Here is a 23940-nt window from a genome sequence, read left to right as displayed (position 1 = left end):
TGCCCCCGCCTGCAATTGGTTATCCTAAGCCAAGTGGCCATTTTTCTTTCTTTCTTATGTAATCCAGGACTACCTAGCCAGGAGTGGCACCACCCATGGTGGGCTAGGCCTTCTAAATCAACCAGTAAAATAATAATAATAATAATAATAGCCCCCAAGAAGTTTGTCTACAAGGCCAGTCTGATGGAGGCATTTTCTCAGCTGAGGTTCCCTCTTCCCAAGTGGTGCTAGCTTATGTCAGTTTGCCAAAAACTAACCAACACACACAGAGCACCTGAAAACATCATGGCTGATGTATTCAGACATCTATCTAACCTGAAAGGCAAGAGGGGGCATGAGTTGAAGGTGGGCTTTGGGGCCTGGCATTAGTCCATGTCAACCTGTGCACATGACAGATATGTGGCTTCTCTAAGACTGTTTATCTACAAATGAAACAAGCAGCACTTACACACTAAAGCTATGTTTAGCATCTTAGGTCCTTGGGTCATGCACACTGGGCTGTGAAAGATCCTGTCCCTCTAAAAAGCCTTCCATCACTATTGTGTTCCAGTGGCTCGGTCTCACACTTGGCTGACATTCCAGGCACGTGTGAACACTGGTGTGTGTTCATAAAAGAACTGGTGCTCCTCAAAAACTAGCTTTAATTAAACCATTGTGGACATAAACCTTGACTTGATTCCTGCCCCCAGATTTTCTTGAATCTTCCATATAGAACCATACAAAATCCTGTTTGAGAGCTCTAGAGTGGAGCTTTGTTCCTTGCATCAAGAAGACTCTCCCCTCTTCCCAGTGCCTTTGAGATTGTACTTTGTACAGTAAACTGTTGTGTACAGTAGACAATAGCTGATATTTTGGAGACACAGCCCTATGTAAGCCAAGAACTAGGATCAGGCTAACTGCTTGATGTAGGATACAAGTTGCAGCAGTCTGCCTTATAAGTCAACAGTTCCACGAATAGCACAGTTGTTCCCTCAGGTTCTATACCTAGGTATGGGCAAGGTATGGAATGATATTCTGAATATCTGGGAAAGCCAAATTTAGAGCTCAGCAGAACTGTAGAGATGCTGGTCACATAATCAAATAGAATCTTAGCTCTGGCCTTTGGAGGTTCCAAGGCAGCTAGAGCAGTCATTTGTACGACATGTAGAAGAATGGCCCCATGGGTTCATATATTTGAATACTTAGTCACCTGGAAGTAGCACTACTTGAGAAGGAGTAGGAGGTGTGGCTTTCTCAGAGTAGTTGTGGCCTTGTCAGTGGAAGTGTGTCACTGGAAGTGGACTTTGAGGTTTCAAAAGCCCAAGCCAGTCCAGTGTCTCTCTCTTCCTGTGGTCTGGGTATCTAGATGTAGAACTCTCAGCTACTTCTCCAACACCATGTCTGCCTGTATGCCACCATGTTCCCCATCATGACAATAATGGACTAAACCTCTGAAACTGTATGCAAGCCCTAATTAAATGTTTTATTTTGTGAGTTGTCATGGTTGTGGTGCCTCTTCACAACAATAAAACACTGACTAACATAGAAGATGGTACTAGGGATGGAGTTTGAACCCATGAAGACATGGCCATTGGTACCAGGGAGTGTTACATTACTCTGACAGGCTTGATCATGCTGCTCATGGTGGAATGTGTACTTTGGGATTTTGGATTAGGAAAGTAGTTGAATGCCTTAAGTAGGAGCATGGAAAATATTTCTGAGGGAATTTGAACTGTGGGAGCCCAACACAAGTTTTAGAGGGGAAGAATATCAGTAAGTGGCCTACAAATCATTCTTGTGATAATTTGGCGAAGAATGTATCTACTTTCTGCCATTGTCAAAAACAAAAACAAAAAAACTTCTCAAGGTTTAATTGAAGAATTTTGGATTAATGGCATTAGCAAAGGAGGGTTCAAATCATCCTAGTATTGATTCTGCAGTATGGTTGCTACTGGTCACTCTTATGCAGAACTATAATGAAAAGGAGCAAGCTGAGAAATGAAAAATACAAAATATACAGTTTGAGAAGAAAAGGAGCTGATGGAGTCTATTAGACCTAAGTCCAGTGCTGAAGGAGATAAAAAGTTTAAAGAAAAGCCAAATGGAATAAAGGAATGATGATCTCAGAACAAGACCCCACCCAGCTAAGTTTCCAACTTGTGAAAAGAAATGAAAGAAAAGCTCAGGCAGTGAAGGAAACCATCAACAACAGAAAGCAATGGAAATGTCATTAAATGAGGAGGCCATGTTCCAGTCTGAGAAAGCAGCAGAACATGGCATCTTTGGCCATCTGGTTCTGGCTTCAGAGTCAAGGAAGCGGTTGTGTAATCTCCCTCCATGGCTAAGGAAAGCTGCTAAGGCCAACACTCTTGTCAGGACTGTCCCTGAATGGAGGCCCAAAAAGGCCATTGTGTGAATCTGTGACAGTGGAGACCGGATTGTGAGACCCCTGGATGTTGGAGATGCCAGAGCTTTGGAATACCTGCCCAAGAGAGCTGTAGACTGGGTGTGATCTAGTCTTTTCATTGTGGACCTGCATAAGAGGGACCACTAATAACTATGCCACATAGTCAATACTAGCCCAAAAGATAGAACTGTGTTGCAGTCATCAAAGTTGAAAGTTGGAGTTCTGAAGAGCCCTTTGACATCAAACACAGAGATGCAGAATTTGGAGTTTTCCTTGCTGGTTTTCTGTCTTGCTTTGATTCAGTATTCCTCAATATGCTCTCTTTCCTCCCTTTTGGAATGGTAAATCCTGTGCCATTGTATGTTGGAAGTATTTATCATTTTTATTTCACTAGTGGTTACAGTTAATAGAGTACTATGAGTCTCAGAACAGACTTTGAACTTCATACTTTACACAATGTTGAGACTGTGATAGACTAAAATGTATTTTTGTATTATTACATGACTAAAAGCCTATTGGATCAGAGAGTTGAATAAGAATGGCCCCCATAGGTTCATATATTTGAATGCTTAGTCATCAGAGAGTTTCACTACTTGAGAAGGAATAGTTAGTGTGTCCTTGTCAAAGTGATTGCGGCCTTGCTAGAGGAAGTGTGTCACTGGGGATGGGCTTAGGGATTTCAGAAGACCAAGCTAGGCCGTTTCTTCCTTTTCCTGGAGCCTATGTATCTGGATGTAGAACTCTCAGCCATTTCTCCAGCACTGTCTGCCTGTGCCTCCATGTTCCCCATCATGATGACAATGGACTAAACCTCTGAAACCATAAGCAAGCCCCAATTAAATGATTTATTGTATAAGAGTTGCAGTAGTCATGGTGTCTCTTTACAGCAAAAGAACCAGTGACTAAGACAGCACTGATGAGAAGAGACCCAGATGGGTTGCTGGGTAAAATGGTCTTGAAGCTTTTTATGGAGTTATGACCAAAGACTGAGATCATGTTATTATTTGGCAATTAGAAGACTTGATGTCTTATTCTGGTACTAGGGTTTGGAGGTGAGAGCTCATTGTCTAGGGGATTTGCCAGTTATGGGATATGAACTAAAGATTGGACAACAGAAGACCAAAACACAAGAGGAGCAACAACCACAGACACCAAGAAAGAAAAACCAGCAGAAGAGCTTGAGAGACCACAGATCTTAGGATCACCAACACACTGCCCTCAGAATGAGAAAATGATAGGGGGAGACCCAAGGCTGCAGAGAAGAGAACAGGGAAGCAAACACCATCCACAGCTAGATAAAAGGAGCAAAACTGACCAACTTCATTAGAACAAACAGCACCCGTCAGGAGAGTGGTGGGAGCCCACCTAGGAGCTCTGGGGTCCCAGGGCCCTCCCCATTCCAGATTCCTGCTGCTCCTAGTCCTTCCAAGGGCATATCCCTTGAGTCAGTTCTTCTCTTCCTGCAGCTGTTAGCAGTGTATAACACCACCAGAGAGGACTGTGCTCTGTTCATTTGTTGCCCACCTAGTCAGCAAGGATGGATGAGGCCCCATTTCATCCATCTCCGGCTTCAGCTTTGTCAAGTTGCTGACATGGAACTGTGTGCTAGCCATGAGTCACTAGCTCCTGTTGCTACCTCTGCCCCTGCAGGTGTCTTAGGCGCTAAGTTTTTATAGTTAACAAGAAGTAATTGCAATAATTCTGGATCATCTCCTTTTCTGTGGGGTGGTCTGTCATCTCTTTCCTGAAATGAGGCAGGCTTTGTTAGAAGAAATGGGACATCCTTACTAACAACTTAGTCTGTTATAATTATCTACACTAAAAACAAAAATATGTAAAAAGCCATATACCTAACATATGCTTCCCAGGGATGGAGTAGCTTATAAAAGCTTCCCAAGCTAGCCTTCAAATACTGGCCTTACTTCTTAGAGACATTCTGTCTGGCTCTTGCCAGTTCTGCTTGGCTGTTTTATGCTCAGCTGCAAGCACCTTTGCCACTCATCCTTAGTGAACTGGCTCCACTTTTTAACGCTATTAACTCTAACAAGCATTCCCATTGGAATACATGCTGCAGTTTTCACCATGGCTCTATTTATCCTGCTGTCTACTATGATCTAGCTCCTGCCTCAGCACCAGGTCGGCCTCCACGATTTCAATATCCAGGCCTGTCCATACAGACTCTAGGGTCGACCCTCCAAGCAAGGCACTAACCTCTGTAGACTTAGGTTCAAGGTCCAGTCCAGGACCCAGGCAAGCCTGTGTATATCCAGGCTTCAGGTCATCTCCTGACCCACCTGTTGCCAAGTACTGGGCCAACCTGCCTAAGGAATAAAAGGCAAATCCGTCAAGAGCTCATGGAAGAAAGCCTGCCCCAAATCCCATCATGGGCCGACTGACTGTTTTAGTTTCTTCCTCTGTTGCTAATGATAAAATACCCTAAAAGAAACAACTCAAGAAAGAAAGGGCTTATTGCAGTTCTCAGTTCAAGGGTCCAGAATCTCACTGAGACAGTAGAAGCCTAAGCAGCCAATCATATCACATTCACCATGAGAAGCAGAAAATGTCTGCACTCAGCCTACTTTCTTTTTTTTTTAATATGGTCCAGGATCAAGTACAAGATATAGTGCTACCTGCTTTTAGTGTGAGCTTTTCCACCTCAGTCTAACCAACATAATCCTCCTAGGCATTCCCGAAGTCTAATCTCTCCCAGATACAGACTTATTTCCTGTGTGATTACAACTGTCACACTGCTGAAATTTTCTCAGGTGAAGTCAATCTGTAAAGACTGGACTAAAACCTTACTTCAAGTTGATACAGACAGCAACTGACAGCTACTAAAATAAAAAACAATAACCAGAATACCATCACCAAATAAAGCCCCAGTGACCTACAGAACTTCCTGACAAAGAATTGTTCAAGAAATTATCATTTTAAATAAGTTTATCAAACATCAAAGAAAATATTGACAACTCAATGAAATCATGGAAACAATAAATGACCAAAACATCATTTAACAGAAGGATTAAATTATACTTACATCTGCTGGTGCATCTGAGATGTGTGTAAGGCCAACCCACAGTATGAGTCTGGAGATGAGACATGCTTTGATAACGAGGAAAGCCTCAGGCTCCTCAAATTTAAAATCATTATCTGAGGTAAAAGCCATGGTTGCCTGAGAAAGTAGTAAAACAGGATTATTTTCCATGATTAGATACACATAACCCTCCCCACCGTGAACTAGTTGTATCTTTTTCATTTGAAAATTAATTTTAAAGATTCATAGTTTTTTAATCTAGAATAATGTCATTTCCAAGGCAGATAGTTAGGAAAAAGCCCCCCCAATTAAAAGTAAACAGTAATGCTGCTGTATAAATGTAAAACTGTTGCAGACTATTACTTTAACTAAGCAAAGATGTGTTACATTTGTTTAATTATGTAAAGATGTGTTGCTGTTTCACCTTGCCTGCCTAAAGTATCTGATTGGTCTAATAAAAAGAAGAGTGACCAATAGCTAGGCAGGAGGATAGGCAGGGCTGGCAGGCAGAGAGAATAAGTAGGAGGAGGAATCTAGGCTCAAGAAGAGAGAGAATGAGAAGAGAAAGAAGGACAAACAGAGGGTGACATCTGGGGCTGGCCAGCCAGCCAGCCAGACACAGAGTAGGACCTAGAGAATGAAAGAAAGATAAAAAAGCCCTGAGGCAAAACGTAGGTGAAGAGAAACAGGTTAAATTAAGTTATAAGAGCTAATGGGACAAGCATAGATAAGACTAAGCATTAATAACTATCAAGAAGTCTCCATGTCATGATTTGGGAACTGGTTGGTGGCCTAAAAGGAAGTCTGCTACACAAAACAACGTGTAGCACTGGGCTCTTTGTGAACACGCCTCAAGTCAGACTGGGAGCTATAGATTTAGATATACAAGGAGTTCAGTCTAAGGTAAAAGCAAGTGTGAGAATTCCCTTGTGACGTCACCTTAGACGTCAGTGACTTCCACTAACCTGTGAGCATCCACTAACATCGTTCATGCCATCCTCCCCTAAACTCTGTGGTCACAGCCTTATGGTGGTGACAGCCTTCTCTTAGAAAACTAAAGAACTATCTCATCATGTAAGAAGGTCCTTCCTGTACAACACTGCTTTAAATCAAGTATGTCCTTTCAGGAAGCCATCATTACATCCCTGACAAGGAAGCTTTGATTAATTTCTTCTACGTTGTTTTTATATAATAAAATCCCAAATTCAAGTACTTTGAAAATCAAAAATCCCCCATTGTGTGTCTAAAGTCAGCCCAATTCTGAGGCAGGTTCATTTCCTCCCTCCCAGCCCACTTGCTTCTCTTCCCACATTCTCCTGGGGAGATCTCAGGACTTTGCATTGTCTTTTCCCTCTACACACCCTGAGCATTTCCAAACCAGGGTGCTGATTTGGCCCATGTTTACATGTTAAGACAGGGTTAGGAGACTGAGTTAGTCTCATTTATGTTGCTGTGATAAAACACTATGACAAAAGAAACATATGACAGAGTTCATTTTGTCTCACAAGTCCACCAGGAACACAGTCCATCTTAGATTGGAAGATGTGGCCATACAGAGAAGATGGGAAGTGGAGCCATGATATCCCCAGTAACATATTTCTCCCATCAAGGTTCCACCTCCCAAGGGTTCCATAACCTTCCTAAACCCACCAGCTAAGGACCAAACATTCAAACACACAAGCCTATGCATGGCCTTTGACATTCAAATCACAACAGACATACTACTTTAAATAAGCCACTCATGACAAGTAACAGCCCTCACAAATGAACAACAATAAGTTACAGATTCTCTAGCTACCACACCTCTCGCCCATGCCCCTGTCCAGGTCTCTCTGGACAGTGGGTAATCAAAGCCTGGGCTTTACTGCCCTTCAGTCCCCCATCCAACTGTAGGGTGTCTTTATCACCCTGCCTGGTACCTGCCTCTGTAATTTTGGCATGCATATACCTTAGGCTGGGTCACATGGTATGGAACTTCAGGACTCCATTATAATGTATAACAGTGATTGGTAATTCTTCTATGAGTGTCTTCTGAAGGGTGATTCATCTCAGCTCCCGTTCTATAAACCTGTAGCATCTTTTACGCCCCCCATCCCTCTCTCTTTCCTATATGCCACGAGTCTATCTGGCTTATACCTCCATATCAGTTTCATCTGACTGTCAATCTCTATTAAACAGCTCTCATGAACCATGTCCTGTATGGAAGATGATATCAGCTGATTAACTCTGTGTGCAAGACTAATGGGTCCAGAATGAGTGGGCGGGGAAGGGTGAAGAACCATAAAGTCTGCTCTTTCCTTGTTGCTCCAGGGTTCCACAGTTAGTCAGACTAAGACCTGGGGCCCAGTCCTTCTGTGCTTACGGTATTCTACCATGAAGACAACTTAGGGTTTAGGGATAAGCTTCAGGTTTTCAGGCAGGTGACAGATAACAGCACAGTGAGGTCAGCAGAGACTGTGTTGAGTGGGAACATACAGACCCTTTGTCTCTCTACTCTTACACTTCATCCAGCCTACTTAACATAGAAACAGAGAAAGCGGATAAAGTCTAGCCTCCTCTCTGTGTGGTTAAACACACTTCAGGATTGCCCAACTTTATTTACATGACTTAACCAGTAGGCTTGACCTCAGTGGGAATAAGAATTGTCTGGGAAACTGGGTGGTGATGGCACATGCCTTTAATCCCAGCACTCGGGAGGCAGAGGCTGGTGAATCTCTGTAAGTTCGAGGCCAGCCTAGTCTACAGAATGAATTCCAGGATAGCCAAGGTATCTTGCAAATCAACAAAAAAATTATCTGGAAAATAAAATAAATATGTATTTGTGTGTGTACTCTGGAGATTCTGAAAGGAAGCCTGATGTAACTAACTTGCCTTCTAGAGGAAAAGGATATGGAAGAGTTGGTTGGTTTCTAATATTTGATACTTGGGCTTCAGAACCAGCTAGATGAGCCCACTGTGACACTTGGCTTGACCTCTTATTTCCCCCATGTAACCTAAGGGAGTGGTATGGGATAATGCCAGTGGACCCTCCAGTTCTGACATCCCAGAATTGTGTCATTTGACAATTGCCACACACTCAAATTTTTTGAACTCTTGGGTAAGCAGAAAAACACAGAGTGGCCAGGGCTCTGGCTACACATATCCACCTGTGTGTAGTTCTTTGAGCAATACTCTTCTAAAACTTCTTGGCCCAGTCAGAGCACATCATGCCAGTCCATACTTCCCATCAGCTGCAAATGCTGATAACTGAACCCCGCCAGGGTCTACATGGGTAGATCGTGTACTCCCATCACAACTGTTTGGATTCTTCTTCCCATTGACATGTATGATCTCTGATGATGTTCCTTTACATGCTAGGGAAAAGATCACATCACAGACATAAAACACATGACCCTTCAAGGGGAGAAAAGAAGGGGGACCAGCTCTAACTGGAGAGATGAAGCAGAGCAGCCTCCCTCTTGGAGTCCTATCCACAGAAGGGACAGTCATTGGGATAGACTTGGCTCTGCCACTTACTAGCCTGGGGAAGTCCAGACTTAACTTCTTGGAACCCCTTTAAAGTTTCTTAGTATGAAAAAAACAAAAAAGAATAATTAAGCTTACCTACAGGGCTACTGTCTTAGTTAGGGCTTCTACTGCTGTGAAGAGACCATGACCATAGCACATCTTAAAAAGGAAAACACTTACTTGGGGGCTCACTTAAGGTTCAGAGGTTTAGTCCATTATCATCATGGTGAACACAGGCAGTGTGCAGTCAGACAAGATACTGGGACTGAAAGTCCTTACATCTTGACCCAAAGGAAACAGGAAGTGGTCTGTCTCTCTGGGCATGACTTGAGTGTATATGAAACCTCAAAGCCTGCCTGCACAGAGACACACTTCCTCCAATAAGATCACACCTCCTAACAGTGCCATTTCCTTCAGGGGCCATTTTCTTTCAAACCACCACAGCTAACATGAGAATTAAAGCAGATTACATGCACAAAAGTGTAGACACTTAGAATGGGGTTGTAACCCTTGCCCTTCCCTCCCCCTCCAGCCCTTTGCTATGGCCTCTGATTCTGGGGAAGGTGTAGATACAGTCTCTCCAGCCTGAGGAATCATCCAACTAGAAGGAGTGGAGGAGTGATCTTCTTTCTTCAGTGTTATTGAAAATTGCTCAAAAGAAACATTTGTACCAAAAGTAGCTCTGAGGAAACAAAGGGAAGTGAACAAAGAAAAATAAATCTGTCCTTAAAATGAAATGCAGATTACAGCTCCTGCATGAGCCTTTGACAAACCTCTCACAGTTTTCAGGGACAATGGCGCCAACTGGAGCTGGGGAGCTGTCCTCAGTGGAAGACGGAAGCCCTGTCCCTTCTGCAGGCCTCTGGCCTGTTCTCTCAGCCTGAAGAGAGTAATGAGCTGAAGGCACAAAGCACTCTAGCTCACTGATCAGGTTCAGAACACTCCCAGGGCTCCCATCTAATGCCCACTTATCTCTAACTTCCCACATGCCCAGCCACTAGTGGTGCCTACAAAAAAAAGCACAATACTGAAACCTTTCCCATCAGGGCTGTACAAGCTTCCAAGGGACCCAGGGCCTACAAGAGACTGACCACTAAGGTGGGTACTGAACCAACAGGAGGTTAACATCACCACTACATCTGAGCCTGAGTTTGGGTAGGGAGTGGGTGATGGGGCCCGGGAGCTCTTCAAAGGGCAGAGAACAAAAACAGTGGGAATCCTGGAACTCCACAGATCACCACCACTATCCACACTTAGCCCTGCAGGATTGGGACCTTAGAGGACAGGCCTTGTACGGCTGCCACCTTGAGGGTAGAGCAGGGTAAAACAGGCCTTGCTCTAATTTCAGACAAACCATAGAGGGCTTTTAAAGCCACATCACTCTAGGACTGAAGAAAGTGCCAGAATGCAGAAAGTACAGTGTAAGCAGAGGTTTATCTCCCTTCAAAAAAAGTATGAAGAAGAGGAGTCATGAGCCAGACTCGAAAGAAACAACATGGGAAGTTAGTTCATAGATAAGGTAAACAAGCTTTGGGCCAGCACATGGATTGGTAGAAATGGGTTCATTTAAGTTGTAAGAGCTAGCTGTAGATAAGACTAAGCTGTCAGACCAGCATTTATAATTAATATTAAATCTCTGTGTGGTTGAGAGTGACTGCCAAGACACAGAAAAACTCTGCCTACAAATGGAATCCCATGTTAGGCGCCATACGTAGGCAGAAGTTTCAGTCCCATTCACCAGTTCTCAAATAACCAATGTGGAGACTAATATGAGTTATAAATTCTTAGCCAACCGCTCAGGCTTGTTAGTAGCTAACTCTTACTTTTTAAATTAACCTATATTTCTGATCTGTGCTTTGCATTGTGGCTTGGTGCCTTTTCTAAGTACGGAATACCCATCTTGCTTCTCTCTCCATCTGCTGGCTGCTCTTCCAACTCCACCCTTCTTTTTCTTCCCATCATTCTCAGTTGGACTTTCCCCCCTAACTTTATCCTGCTCACCTATTGGCCAGTCAGCTTCTTTATTAAACCAGGCACAGTGACACATACTCACACAGTGTAAAGGGATGCTCCACAGCAAAGAGAGAATGACTGCTTGTCATTTCACAGAGCAGTGTCTCACGGATGATAAGCTAATGAGCATCACACCAGTCAGGGAGTGATAAATGGTCTCATGAGTTGCTTCCAAGGTGAGGTGGCAGCCCGTGGACTTCCGTCCAGAAGGAACATGACCAGCTCTAAACTTTCAATCTTTGTTCTTAGTGGATCTGTCTGCCTCTCAGCTTCTAACTTGCTGCTTACAGTCGATGGCTGGTCAGGTTTTCTCTATGGACTCTCGGTGGACAGGGACTGTGCTGATGGGGTCACATTGAGTGCCGCCATGCCCAAATGATAGAGACAGGCTTATTCAATTTTGTATTAGGTCCTGGCCTGGTGAGGCCTGCCACTCACCTCACCCACACTCATCTTGCCTGGATATACATTATTTATGGGATCACTGCTAGAAAAACCTAACTGAATATAATAAGAGTCCTATGAGGGGCCACAACAAATGGTTGCTGCCACAGACTCTCTGGGGGCCATCCTTGCTTTTCCTCGGCTCTTAATGGAGACTTACCATCTTACACCCTAGAAAACTGGTCCAAGCACAACCCTCCAGTGCTGCCATATCTGTCCATTATCACCAACAAGAGCATCTCCTGTATTTCAGAGCAAACATGGGGAGAACCATTCTGTTTCTAAGTTGGAAACACAACAACTAATAAGGACAACCTAATATTACTTGTGCTGAGCATGCCATGTCTTTGTGTCCTTACCAAAGTACTTGTCTGGTCTTTATGGCCATGGCAATTTGGATCAAGCAGCTGGAACAGATGTAAACCTTCAATTTGTTTTGCTAAGACAGCTCAGTTTGTTTGGGCCCTTTCTTGACTATGCTGGAGGGTATCAAGTTTTCCCTAGGATAAGAATCAAACATCTGCCTGCCCAGGGGATGGAGATAAGATGGTTTTATTCTGACTATCAACTCTTCCTTCAAAGAATGATCTTTCTTTCTCTCTTTCTCCCTCTCTTCCCCTTCTTCTGCTCCTCCTTTAGACAAGATCTTGCTTGTAGCCCAAGCTGGCCTTGAACTCACAATCCAGTTTTCCAGGTGATGGGATTACAAACATGTACCATGGGTGACTCTTATTTTTTAGTTACTGCTTGAAAACATCAAGTTGGGCGACTCTGTCAGTCTCCCATTTATGTAGAAGTATGTAGCAGAATTGGTGTGTCTTGACCCTAAATATGGAAACTGAACAGTTTCTAAAGAGTCCCTTCACCAGATTCTTATTCTGTCACCCAATTATAGCCAGAAAGATGGGCAGGTGACTTACACCAAACAAGAAGAATCTCTTGTGGGATTTCATATGTTGTTGAGTAGAGTAACCAGAGACTTTAAAATGGCAGGAGCAACCTTGGGTCAGTACTTCCTGTCTTGTTTCTGACCTGCATCCATAAACCCCTTAGTAACTTCCTAATAAATTCTCTCTCTCTCTCTCTCTCTCTCTCTCTCTCTCTCTCTCTCTCTCTCTCTCTCTCTCTCTCTCTCTCTCTCTCTTCCTCTCTCTCTCTCTCCTGCTTAGGTCATCTTTGAAGACTTGTTCAAAAACCAAAGATTTTTGATCCCTGGAATTATTTTGATTTTCTAAAAAGAAACTAGGAGATAGAAAACTAGAAGATAAGCTATTAGGAAGTCAAAGATCTTTCCCGTCTCCTTTGTCTTCCCTCAAGATGTTGCTACTTAGCGACTGGCTGAGAGGAGAGCTGCTCCAATGGACCACAGTCACATAAGAGCCAAGAAGCCAAATCATACAGTTCCCACTCCATCCTCATCATTTCCATCAGTGGTACCTTCATACCAGTTGCAGTAGGCTCAGCCTTGAGTTGAGGGGGAGCTTCATTGCCTGTGAACCACAGCTCTTGGCCAGGTTGTATCTGTGTTCTCATTCAATATCTTCCATGAAGGAACTCTTAGATAAGAACCAAAACAACTGAGGACTAGAAAGGATGGTATAGAAGCCCATGCTCTGACTCACTGAGCCCAGTGAAGAAGGGAAGTTGAGACATTGGGAGCATGCGCCCCTTCCTTACAGCTGAATACACAAGTAGAGGTTGGGTCCTGCCATGTCCAGTTGGATATGACCCAAGAGTTTAAGTGACCTAAGAACTACCAATGTAGTATAAGTTCCAATGAGTTCATTCAAGCTATATATGCAGTCCAACAGTGTCTAGACTATTGGAGCTTGCTCTGCCCATCCCCCACCCTGAGGGACATCACAATCAAAAGATAGAGGGAAGTCCATATCTTAAAAATAAGATCCTTGTGGATCAGAAGATGGGAGTGGGGATGGGTGTCACATCTGATGGGGACTGGAACTCTGCTGCCTCAGGAATACAACTAAAGTCAATGGCTAGAAGCTTCAGCCTAGCAACTTTGGTTCAGAATGAGGTAAATCATCTAAACAGAGAAATATAGCAGAATGTGGGTTGCTTATAGGAGGCTGACAGGGTGAGGGACAAGTCTGGCCTTGGAAGGGTCAGTTGTCACACTGTGGTGTGTCACAGAGCCTCTATCCTCATTTGAAAGAAAGTGATAGTTCCAACCTCCAGGGCCTCCTAGGGACAAATGGGTTCATACTTTAACAGGCATTGAGCGGTGTCCAATGAGCACGTATACCAGATGTGTAGATGCTGGATATTAGCTGTGGTTCTGTTTGTGAGGCGGTGGAGCCCCTAATGCTGAAAGAGGTGGACCCTGGATGAGTGACAGGTGTCAGAGATACTATGAGCAATTCCTGTACTGGTTGTAAAATAGGACCAGACATCGCTCTGGTGCAGATGGCTCTGGTTTCTCATCACAGAGCTACCACAATGACCTTGAGCAAGGCATAACATCCTCATGTCTCCAGATGAGTCTGCTTCATAAGAACTCGATAATTGAATGCACAGATGCCGGCTATATTAATTGTCTGTGTTTCATGTTTTTGAAATCTCAAAAGGTAATATCCAGCATCTGTGCACTGACCACCTACACACAATTCCTGGCTCATTAGTGGCCAGAGTGGGTGTATCCCTCCCTGTCCTCCTCCCTCGGTACCCCAGAGCTCCCTGGATACCAGAGCTGGGCCTTGCAGCTTTCTGGCTGGTCTTTTTGTCCTTTCTTGATGAGTGCCAGCTCCTTTCTGGATGCTTTATGTGACTCACCCTTCTTTGCAATTAACTGTGATGTTCTGCTGGAGGCTTCCATTATAAATGATGAGAACAGCCATTTTGGCCTAAGCAGGGTCTGGCAGGCTGAATTGTTTGACCTTGGGAGCTACTACCAAAGAGACAGAAAATGAACCCCATTCACAGACCATACCTGACTGTCTTCCTTCCTGTGCCCAGCTCTGTCCCTGATTCCACAAGGCATATTCTGTCCCAAGGGCCAGGCCTGTGCATTCACACCCACTCTCTGGCATCCGGGTGACTGACAGGAGCCAGGAAGCTAGGCTGGTGAGAGAGGCTGGCAAGAAGACATGCTGTTTCTTCTCTTGGAGTCCATCCTCCTTTTAATTCAGAGTGCTTTAATTGTACACCTACTCTGTGCCAGGAACACTGGGGGATCACCCGGACTTGAAACTGTCCTTGTTCCTTAAGTGTATAGAATTCAACAGCAAGTGTCGGGAGATCCCTGAACAATCCCTAACTCCAGTATAGCACTGAACGACTGCCCTGACAACATGAAGAAGAGACAGTCCAACAAGACAGTCCAGGACACCTTTTACAGATGCTCTTTAGCTCAATCAGAACTCCACAAGGTGTTCAACCATTGCCCCTGCTTCAACAGATGAGGAAAGCAGAGCTCTGAAAAATTACTAATATAAATAATAAAATAATAATTAAATAAGAAATAAATAATAACAAATATAAATAATAATTCAACCTAAGTTCTGTTGACAGGAAGAGAGAGAGTCAGGGAAGATTCCCAGTTCAAAACCGAAGTGTTTATGGGTCTTTCCCCCCAAGAAAGCCAGGCTTCCTGTTTCTTGGAGGAGGCTGAATTTGCTTGGGCCTGAATAAGGCTGGAATCTTGTCTAGCAGCTCTGAGATGGAGGACTTTCCTCCTTGTTTCTGAATATCTACAAATTGCCTACTACACGATGAAGCTAATGTCCTTCCCACTCTCTCCCTTGGAGCTGGTGAAGTCTGAGAGTAAGCTGGAAGGGGCCCATCTATGCTTCTTGCTCTTCCTCCTACAGCTTTGCTCCAGCCCTAAAAAAGACAGCTTCGCTTTCAATCCAAATCATATTGCCTGTGCTTTGGAACCAGCAACCCACATTCACTGAGCACTTGCTAGGGGACATCGCTCAGTGATGCACCATTAAGAACCCATTCAGCTCTAATGAGCTGAGCACAAGCTCAGCCCCGTGTTTCATCAAGGCAAGTTTGCTCGCAGCCATGAAGCTTTGGATTATCAGTCCTGGAAGATGGCCAAGTGCTCTGAGGCAAGCAAGCTCAAGTACTTCTTCTTACAGACCCCACAGAGAGTTTCGGAGAAGAGAAAGCAGAGGACTTTGGGAGTGTGGAGAAAAGACATGAGATGAGAGTTTGTGTCCTCTGTGCTCCACCAGGGCCAGACCAGATCTGCATGACTCCTGTATCCATGTAGGTATTGTGTCGTCTGACTCCTGTATCCATGTGTCCATGTAGGTATTGTGTCGTCTGACTCCTGTATCCATGTATCCATGTAGGTATTATGTTGTCTCACTCCTGTATCCGTGTATCCATGTAGGTATTGTGTCGCCTCACTCCCTCATCACCACTCCAAAGGGGCCAGTGCCTCGTGTTCCGTTGGGAACCTGGATGAACTGAGAAGTCAAGAGAGGTGCCAGAGGTCCCAGAAGAAGCAAGATGAGAACCCGTACCTCCCATCTCTAAAATCCTACTCTAAAGCAGAAAGAGGCTGGTAGTTTCCTCCCACCCCCTTCATGGCTTACAAAATCGCCTTTGATATGGACCCTGAACATCTAAGGCTCACAGGGACCCAGCAGGGAGCATTTCCAGAGAGGTGTCCTGAAGCAGTGGGCAACCCCAGATAAGCACAGAGCGACACACAGAAAGCCGAGGAAAGGGTACTGGCGTCTCTGGCTTCACTTCTGGGTAACTCCTGCAGTCAACAGAGCAAAATTCATGTCTTTTCAAACTCCAGAGAATCATGTGCTTCCCTTTAAAAAAAAGAATATAGTCAGCTTGCAGAAGGCTCTGGCTTATTCTAGTGACACAGGGCCATCCTGTGGCCATTTCTCTAGACAGTTCATAAATCTGTCATTGGATTCCCAAGAATGAGAAGACTCCTAAACGCTACAGAGTCCACTAAGACTTGTCTTCCCTGGTTCTACAAGTGACCCTTTATCTCCTTGTCTGCTCTAAACTAGCATTCCTTGTGTGGTCATGAACCCTGGAAGCCCCACTGTCGCTTCAACATGGCCCCACTTCCTTCAAGTAGCCAAGTTACACATCTCTCATGCTTCAGTTCTTCAGATCTGTGAGCTTCCCACACCCATTCTACATCCCAGACAACGATCTCCTCCTTGCTCTGTGACCTCACTGTCTCCATGTGTATGCTATTCCCAATACAAGCACCAGTCAACATTTATCATCATGTATATAGCACTGAGCATGCACCAAGTGCCGTTGTGACATATGTATGTGTGTATAGATACACATGTGCACACTTATCTGGTCCTCACTATCCTCTGACGTGACGTTGATTTCATCTGTAGCTTATAGGTGTGGGATAAGACATAAGAGGTAAGGGAACCACTTACCATATCACGTGGCTTGTTAGTGACACAGCCAGAAACTGAGTTTCCTCAACAGTCATCCCATCCACCAGTCAGTCTCTTAGGCTCTTCCTCTGATCCATAGGCTGCTTGAGCTTATGTCTTAGCTCTCTAGTATCTGTGCTTGACCCAGCAGCCCATCACTATAGGGTCTGGAAACAAACTGCTGAACGGACATCCCCACGTCTGATCTCACAGTGTGCCACAGCATTCCCACAACCCCCATGCATCGTCATGACATGTCCTAAGTCCTGGATTGTCTGCTTGGAACTTAGTGCTTCATCCTGTGAGACTTGAGGAGTACAATAGGTACAGACAAGCACACACCCCACTCCTGAATCAATCTTTCAGTGTCATTCAAAGGTGCTAGGTATATGTGTATACAATACTAATGTTTGGGTAGCTGCAGCAGATTGGGCATGGTCCCAGGGGCTGAAAGCAACAATAAATACAAGAGCAAGTCCTCAACATCATGGCAAGTGTATTAATTCCTGCTTTGCCTCTGTGGTAAAACATGACCCAGGCAGCTCATAGAAGCAAGGGTTTATTTGACGTATGGTTCCAGAGGGATGAGTCCATCAAGACAAGGAGGCATGGTGGCAGGACCAAGAAGCTGAGAGCATACATCCCTAGCTGCAAATACAAAGCAGAGACAGTGATCTGGAAGCCTTTAACTCTCAAAGTCTAACCCCGGGTGACATTATTTTAATTCCCTATGAACTCTCCAAACAGCACCACCAATTGGGAACCAAGTGTTCAAATGCATGAGTGTATAGAAGACATTGCTCTTTCAAACCACTACAGCAAGCATATTTAGGCATTGTGTGATCCTTTCTCCAGGGAGATGTTAACAAACATCTACTCAGCCCAGATAAGCCATCAATGACAGACCAAAGTAAAGATGCCACCACAGTCCAACTCAATGAACCAACGAATTTTATTGGCATGCCTTCCTGGAGTGTGAGTAGAAGCATAAATGACTAAAAGACAATTGTATCAACATAACCCCACCCTGTCATGGGTGACAACTCATGAACGCTAGACACCCAGAGCCCACTGCACAACTGTCCTAGTTAGAATTACTATTGCTGTGATGAAATACCCTTACCAAAGTAGCTTGGGAAGAAAGGGTTCATTTCAGCTTGTACTTCCAAGTATTAACTCATTACTGAAGGACATCAGGACAAGAACTCAAACAGGGCAGGAACCTGGAGGTAGGATCTGATGCAAAGGCCATGGAGGGGTGCTGCTTACTGTCTGGTTCCGTATGGCTTGTTTAATCTGCTTTCTTATAGAACCCAAGACCACCAGGCCCAGGTATGGCTCCATACACAATGGTCTGGGCCCTCCCGCATCAGTCACTAATTAAGAAAATGACTTACAGGCTTACCTACAGATCAATCTTATGGAGAGAATTTCTTAATTGAGGTTCCCTCCTTATAGACAGTCAACTCTAGCTTGTGCCAAGTTGATATAAAACTAGCCAGGATAACAACCCTTTAGGTGGTTCAAGCAGTCTAAATCTCTTGGAGGCAACTGGCTGGTCGTCACTCCCAGGAGCTTGACTTGTCTGAGAGTATCTATCGAACAGTCTTTACTGTTTGCATACACTTGGGAAGGGAGGACCCTAATGCAACTAGTCAGTTTCAAGAACTTCCAGAAACTTCGGAGTTGTTTACTTCCTGCGTCTTAATGACCTTCCCAGCAGGAAGGAATGTTTCCCTCTCTATAGCATATCCAGAGCCTTAAGGCACTGCCCTGCAGGGTGAAATGTTTCAACTCAGAGGAAATTGCTGCATACTGTCATGTGGGAACACCAGACCTTGAGCAGAGACCCACTTCCCCTTCTGCCTGGGAGTAGGCAGCTGTAAGACAAGGTTTAGTAAAAACATGTTTACTAAAAACAATAGAATAAGTTCCTGGAAAAGGCCTTCCCACGGAAACTGCCCTGACCTCGACCTTGTCCAAAGACTAACTGCACCTTCAAAACTCACACACATCCACCTCTGGGGTCAGAGCAGAACCAGCCAGGGTAGAGGAGAGAGCAGAAGCTTCTCTGGTGGGAGCTTTTCTTAGGAAGTTTTCTTGAACCTTTTTGGAGCCTGTTTAAAGTTTTCTTTATATCGTTGAACGAGTCTCTGTGTTGTCAATCCCCGACACCCTCCGCATGTTCTCGGACACAGGCCGCGCAGCAGACGCGACACTGTCAGGCCAGGAAGCAGTAGTAAATAAATAAATAGTAGCTGAGTAGACACAATGGAGTTACTGTGATGGTCAGTTCAGGAAGGGGAAGAGAGAGGACAGGGAGTATGGGGTTACTGGAGAAGGCTTTTTGGAGAATATGTTATGTAGAGGGAGACTTGATGAGGAGCAGGAGAAAAGTGGGCTTCCACCTAGGAAAGAGGGCTCAGGCAGAGCAATCAGTCATACTGAGGCTCTGCAGTGGGCTCCTGTAGAGAATGAAGAACAAGGAACCGCAAGGTAAACAGCAGGGTGAGCCAGAGCAGCACTAAAGATATGATATAGATGCTCATGGGCCATGGTGAGCATCTGGGGACTTATTCAGGGTGTGCTGAAAACACCCCCAAGAGAGATTGTACACACAACTAGCGCAATGTGACCCATGTTTGAAAGCATGCATTTAAGTGTGAGGTTTCCTTCCCATTCCAAGCTCAATAGCAGTGTTTTCAGTGATGTCCATCCTGTCACCTCTGCCATGACTCAAAATCTCCATGTTTGCCAAAGCTCCTGTGGTGGTTTGAATGGGAATGGCTCCTTCGATGTTCGAATACTTGGTCCCCAGTTTGTGGAACTGTTGGTAAAGATTAGAAGGTATGGCCATGTTGAAGGAGGTATGTCGTGGGGGGGCATCATTCATAGCCCCACCCCAAGTCATTTTTGTAGGACGAATCGTAAGCTTTCAACTGTTCCTGCCACTATGCCATCGTGAACTGTATCCCTCTGGAACAGTGAGCTCTAATTAAATGCTTTCCCTAATAAGTTGCCTTGGTTGTGGTGTCTTATCACAAGAACACAAATGTAGATAAGACAGCCCTCATTGTGTCCCTCATGATTTCAACTGGCTTCCACTAAAAGTTATAATCTAATATGAGACAATTAAATGAACAGTTGAAGTGCTGATTGTAGTGGAAAGGGTCAGCCAAAGAAACACACCCTGAACAGAGCCAAAGAAACATTCTTTGGCCCTGCAACCAGAACCAAAGAAACGCACCCTGACCCTGAAACCAGTGCCAAAGAAACACACTTAGTCCCTGGAATCAGAGCCAGTGAAAGAAATACACCCTGTCCCTAAAACAAGAGCCAAAAGGCTAAAAAAGGACCAGTGAAAGAAACACACATTGACCCTGAAACCAGAATCAAATCTGACCCTAAACCTGTTTAGAAAACTAACCAATCCCTGAGCAGATCTAGCCATCCTAAGCTCAGGGATTGAAATCTGACCAATCACCACCCTGGAAAAACTCTGCCCCCTAAAAGTCACTATATAAACCCTGTGTCTGTTCACCTTGTGGCTGTTTGGGCTGCCCAGTTGTCCTCTGCCACCCTGGCAGAGGGCAGCCACTCTACTGGATTCTTCCCTCCCAATAAATCTCTTGAATGAGGTTTGGTAAGACCTTCTTTCGCCAGAGCAGTGATGGCCCTGGGTGAAGCAGAGCGGAACAGGACTGTAACACCTTTCGCTAGAGCCAAACTGTAACAACTTGGGGGGGGGACCCTCTCCTGAAGGAGCAGAGCTGATACACTGGGGAAGCCTTTCCTTGAAGCAGGACTGTAAGCTGCTATGCTTACTGTGACCTGTGGTTTTCCTTGGCTCCCGAGTGCCAGAATACCTTTCCATCTGAGCTGTAACACCCAGTATTCTGTGACTCTTGAGTGCCATCCAAGCTGTAACACTCAGTATTCTTTGGCTCCTGAGTGCTATAACCCAACCCTGTTCATCCCATCCAGTCCCTCAAAATGCTTACACTGATGGCATGAACTTTTGGTGGGGCAGCATAGAGGCCCTGTGAGCCTCAAAAAAGGGCCACTCACACAGGCATGGGAAGTTGGGCAGCTCTGAGGGGACATGGCACTGAACTCAAGAGTTAACTGTGGGGCTGGAGAGATGGCTCAGGGGTTAAGAGTACTTGCTGCTCTTCCAGGGGTCCTGAGTTCAATTCCCAGCAACCATATGGCGGCTTACAACCATCTGCTATGAGATCTGGTGCCCTATTCTGTCCTGCAGGCAGACATACAGGCAGAATACCATATGCATAATAAATAAAAATCTTTTTTAAAAAACACTTGAATGATAAGGAGGGGTTGGCTAGGAACAGAGGAGCCATGCTCTTGGCAAAAGAATCAGTGTTCTGTAGCTATCATGGACTTGGTTTCCTTACCCATATGTCCTTCAGTACCTACCAGGCCAACTCCATCGCCAGCCAGACTGGGCAAAACAAAACCTATTCTCCTGATGAATAATGGTGCAAAAATCTGCCATCCTTGGCTCCAAAACAAAGTTACATTTTAATCTCAGCTGAGCCTTTGACTACACAGTACTTCTTCTTTCCTTGATAATTAGGAGCACATTCAGAAAAGCACATTCTCCAGACTTCTGTGTTCTGAGACCTGATCTCATAATACAATGGGACTCTGAACTCCTTGTGTACATCAAAGATTGCTTATTTCTGCAGTCATCTCCTTCAGTGGTCTCAGAAAAAAAAGATACAACCATTCTTCTGTAAAATAACTCCTGGAGAGAGATTAGGCTTCTATCCGTCCTTGCTGGATTGTACTGCTGAATAACTTAATAGACTGGGTGATAAAAGTTCTTTTTTTATAGAAGGATTCTACCTACAAATGTGAGTGGAATACAGAATTAGAAAATCACTCCTGTTTTGTGCAATCCTACTTGGTTTGAGTGAAAATCATGAGCAGATGAAACAATGAGCTCACAGATTCACAGGGAGATGCTTAAGGAGAGTCCAGTCACCAGAAAACACTACTCAGTCTTACCACAGTCACTAAGAATGGGATGCCCAATGGTAGGGATCTCCTGATGAGCTAAAATACACAGTAATTTTGCCTTTACCCTGGGGTCACTAGAAAACTTTACCAAATACTGATACGTTTTACTTTTAAGGGTCTGGGATACACTCTGGGCATAGAGGCAGTATAAAGTACCTCTAAAGTTGAGGCCACTGCCACATGGGATACATATTACCACATAAACTCAGGCTGACCAAGTCTCTCAAGTTTGTCTCTAGCTGGAGAAATTTCCATGAATTGAACATTGCATTGCTCACCAAGGTAGATGATAAAAAGCCCCACAATTCTCCTGGTGGACCAACACTCTTGACTGTCTGAAAGAGTGGGCAAATCCCGCCCTGCCCTGTGCTGCTTCTCCTTTGGGCCACACATTACCTTGTGAAATATGCCTTTACTGATTGAAGCTCTATCTCCAAGAGAGTCTTGAGTAAACTCAGACTTGGCCATGTTCCATAAGTTCCGTTGAGACTATCGACTTCCTGTCTAACAATGTGGTGAAGAACGTTGTGACAGCCCTGATGACTGCAACAGAGAAAAGGCCATGCTAGTGAGAAGGGAGAGAGCCTCTCCTCCATGATTTCAGTAGTATAAATGCATTTTAAAGCATAAAACAAAGGCATAAAACGGTCACAAGTATGTTATTATGTGATGTTCTGTTGCAAAACTCCGTCAATCACACTTTTTAGTTTTCTAAAAAAAAAGTCAAAATACAGCCTAATTACTTGGATGCATAGAAAGATTGACTTTAACACGATCGCCACTGCTCGGTTTCATGTGGGGAGCTTGCAGCAGAAAAGCCGCTCTGAAAGATGTGCCCAGTGATGCAACTGTTAGGGGAGTATCTGTTAATCCTGAAATTCACCAGAGAAAAACCAGCCCCACCATTTCTGGCCAAATTTAAGCAAGCTTTTATTAAAATGTTAAATACTGACCAAGATGGAATTTGGTCAGGACCGACCATCACCTGGGAACTTTCCAGGTGAGTGACCTTGAGACACATGTTGGCTGGCTTATAAGGACAAAACCCATAGGTCACTGTATTTCCCATGAGACTTCATTGTTATTTTCTAAGAACTACAATTCCCAGAATCCCAGGAAGTTACCCGGTCCTTGGGCAGGTGGGGCTTTCAGGTTACCTTCGGGTCTAACATAAGCAACCACTTTCTGCTTGGGTTTGAGTCCACTTCATAGAAGAAATTCGCACCTGGCACTGTAAACCTAGTCAAAAGCCCTTGGCTAGGGAGGTTCCTAACAGGAAACCTTCTATGATTGGTTTGGCAAAGGGAAATGATGTCAGGCTTCCTCCTAAATATTTACGGATGTGCTCATAGATTAGTGCTGCTCTCATCCTAGTTCGAGAAGCTTCTGTTTGCAGAGGGAGACGGTTAATGTAGAGAGGGGCAGCTGGTCAAAGTGCCGAGGATAAGTGACTGCAGCGTACTTAGCCCTTCGCAGAGAATAATGTCTCCTCCCCACCCCACCCCCAAGGTTAAAGGTACACTTCCAGAAGGGACAGGAGCAGAATGTAAGAGCAGGAGGATGGGGAAGAGAGCTAAAAAACAGTCTTCTGGGCAGACATGGCTGCCATACCCATGAACCCACAGCTGTGGGGCTCACTTCCACCATAGATGGGGGAGGGGCTCATAGGGTCCCATAACTCTCTGATGAGTACGGGCCCTTAACAATTGCTTGCGAGGTAGAGTCAAATTCCTTATTGGTACAGCCACTGGAAGGTTGCTGGTGCTCAAATTAAATACCCCCACCCCAGGCCAAACCCCTGCAACCAATCCTCCTCAATAGAACACAAAACAAAACCCCACAACAAAATGTGTGAAAGCAGGAGACTTACTTGGGAGGAATTGAGTATAGGGGATGGCTAATGGGGGTGTCATCAAAATTCATTGTATGTACATGTATGTGTGTGTGTGTGCACGTGTGTGTGCGTGCTGTGTGTGTGTGTATGAATTAAAATTTTTATCCAAGTAGCTGGAACTCAGAATTGTCTGTGCATTAGGGGCAATGTCTAACTTGTGAAAGCCTCAGACGTGGTCCTCAGAACAGCACCTGCCAATTAGTGTTGAAGAGAACAAGCCTAA

At 44.6% G+C, this 23940-nt stretch overlaps 1 long non-coding RNA gene across 1 annotated transcript; it reads right to left on the bottom strand.

Moving 5' to 3' along the window:
• Positions 1 to 5429: 5429 nt before the first annotated feature.
• LOC121141795 lies at positions 5430 to 23807 on the bottom strand. The gene is made up of 3 exons (XR_005878734.1): positions 23694 to 23807; positions 22220 to 22366; positions 5430 to 5558 (listed from the first exon to the last, which is right to left on the bottom strand). It is a non-coding gene; the product is annotated as an uncharacterized LOC121141795 (long non-coding RNA).
• Between the last annotated feature and the right edge of the window lie 133 nt (positions 23808 to 23940).

This window comes from Mesocricetus auratus, unplaced genomic scaffold (genome assembly GCF_017639785.1).
Source record: "Mesocricetus auratus isolate SY011 unplaced genomic scaffold, BCM_Maur_2.0 Super-Scaffold_100008, whole genome shotgun sequence".
Classification (NCBI taxonomy): domain Eukaryota; kingdom Metazoa; phylum Chordata; class Mammalia; order Rodentia; family Cricetidae; genus Mesocricetus; species Mesocricetus auratus.
The sequence above is the reverse complement of the archived record's forward strand: the minus strand, read 5'-3'. Positions and strand labels throughout refer to the sequence as shown.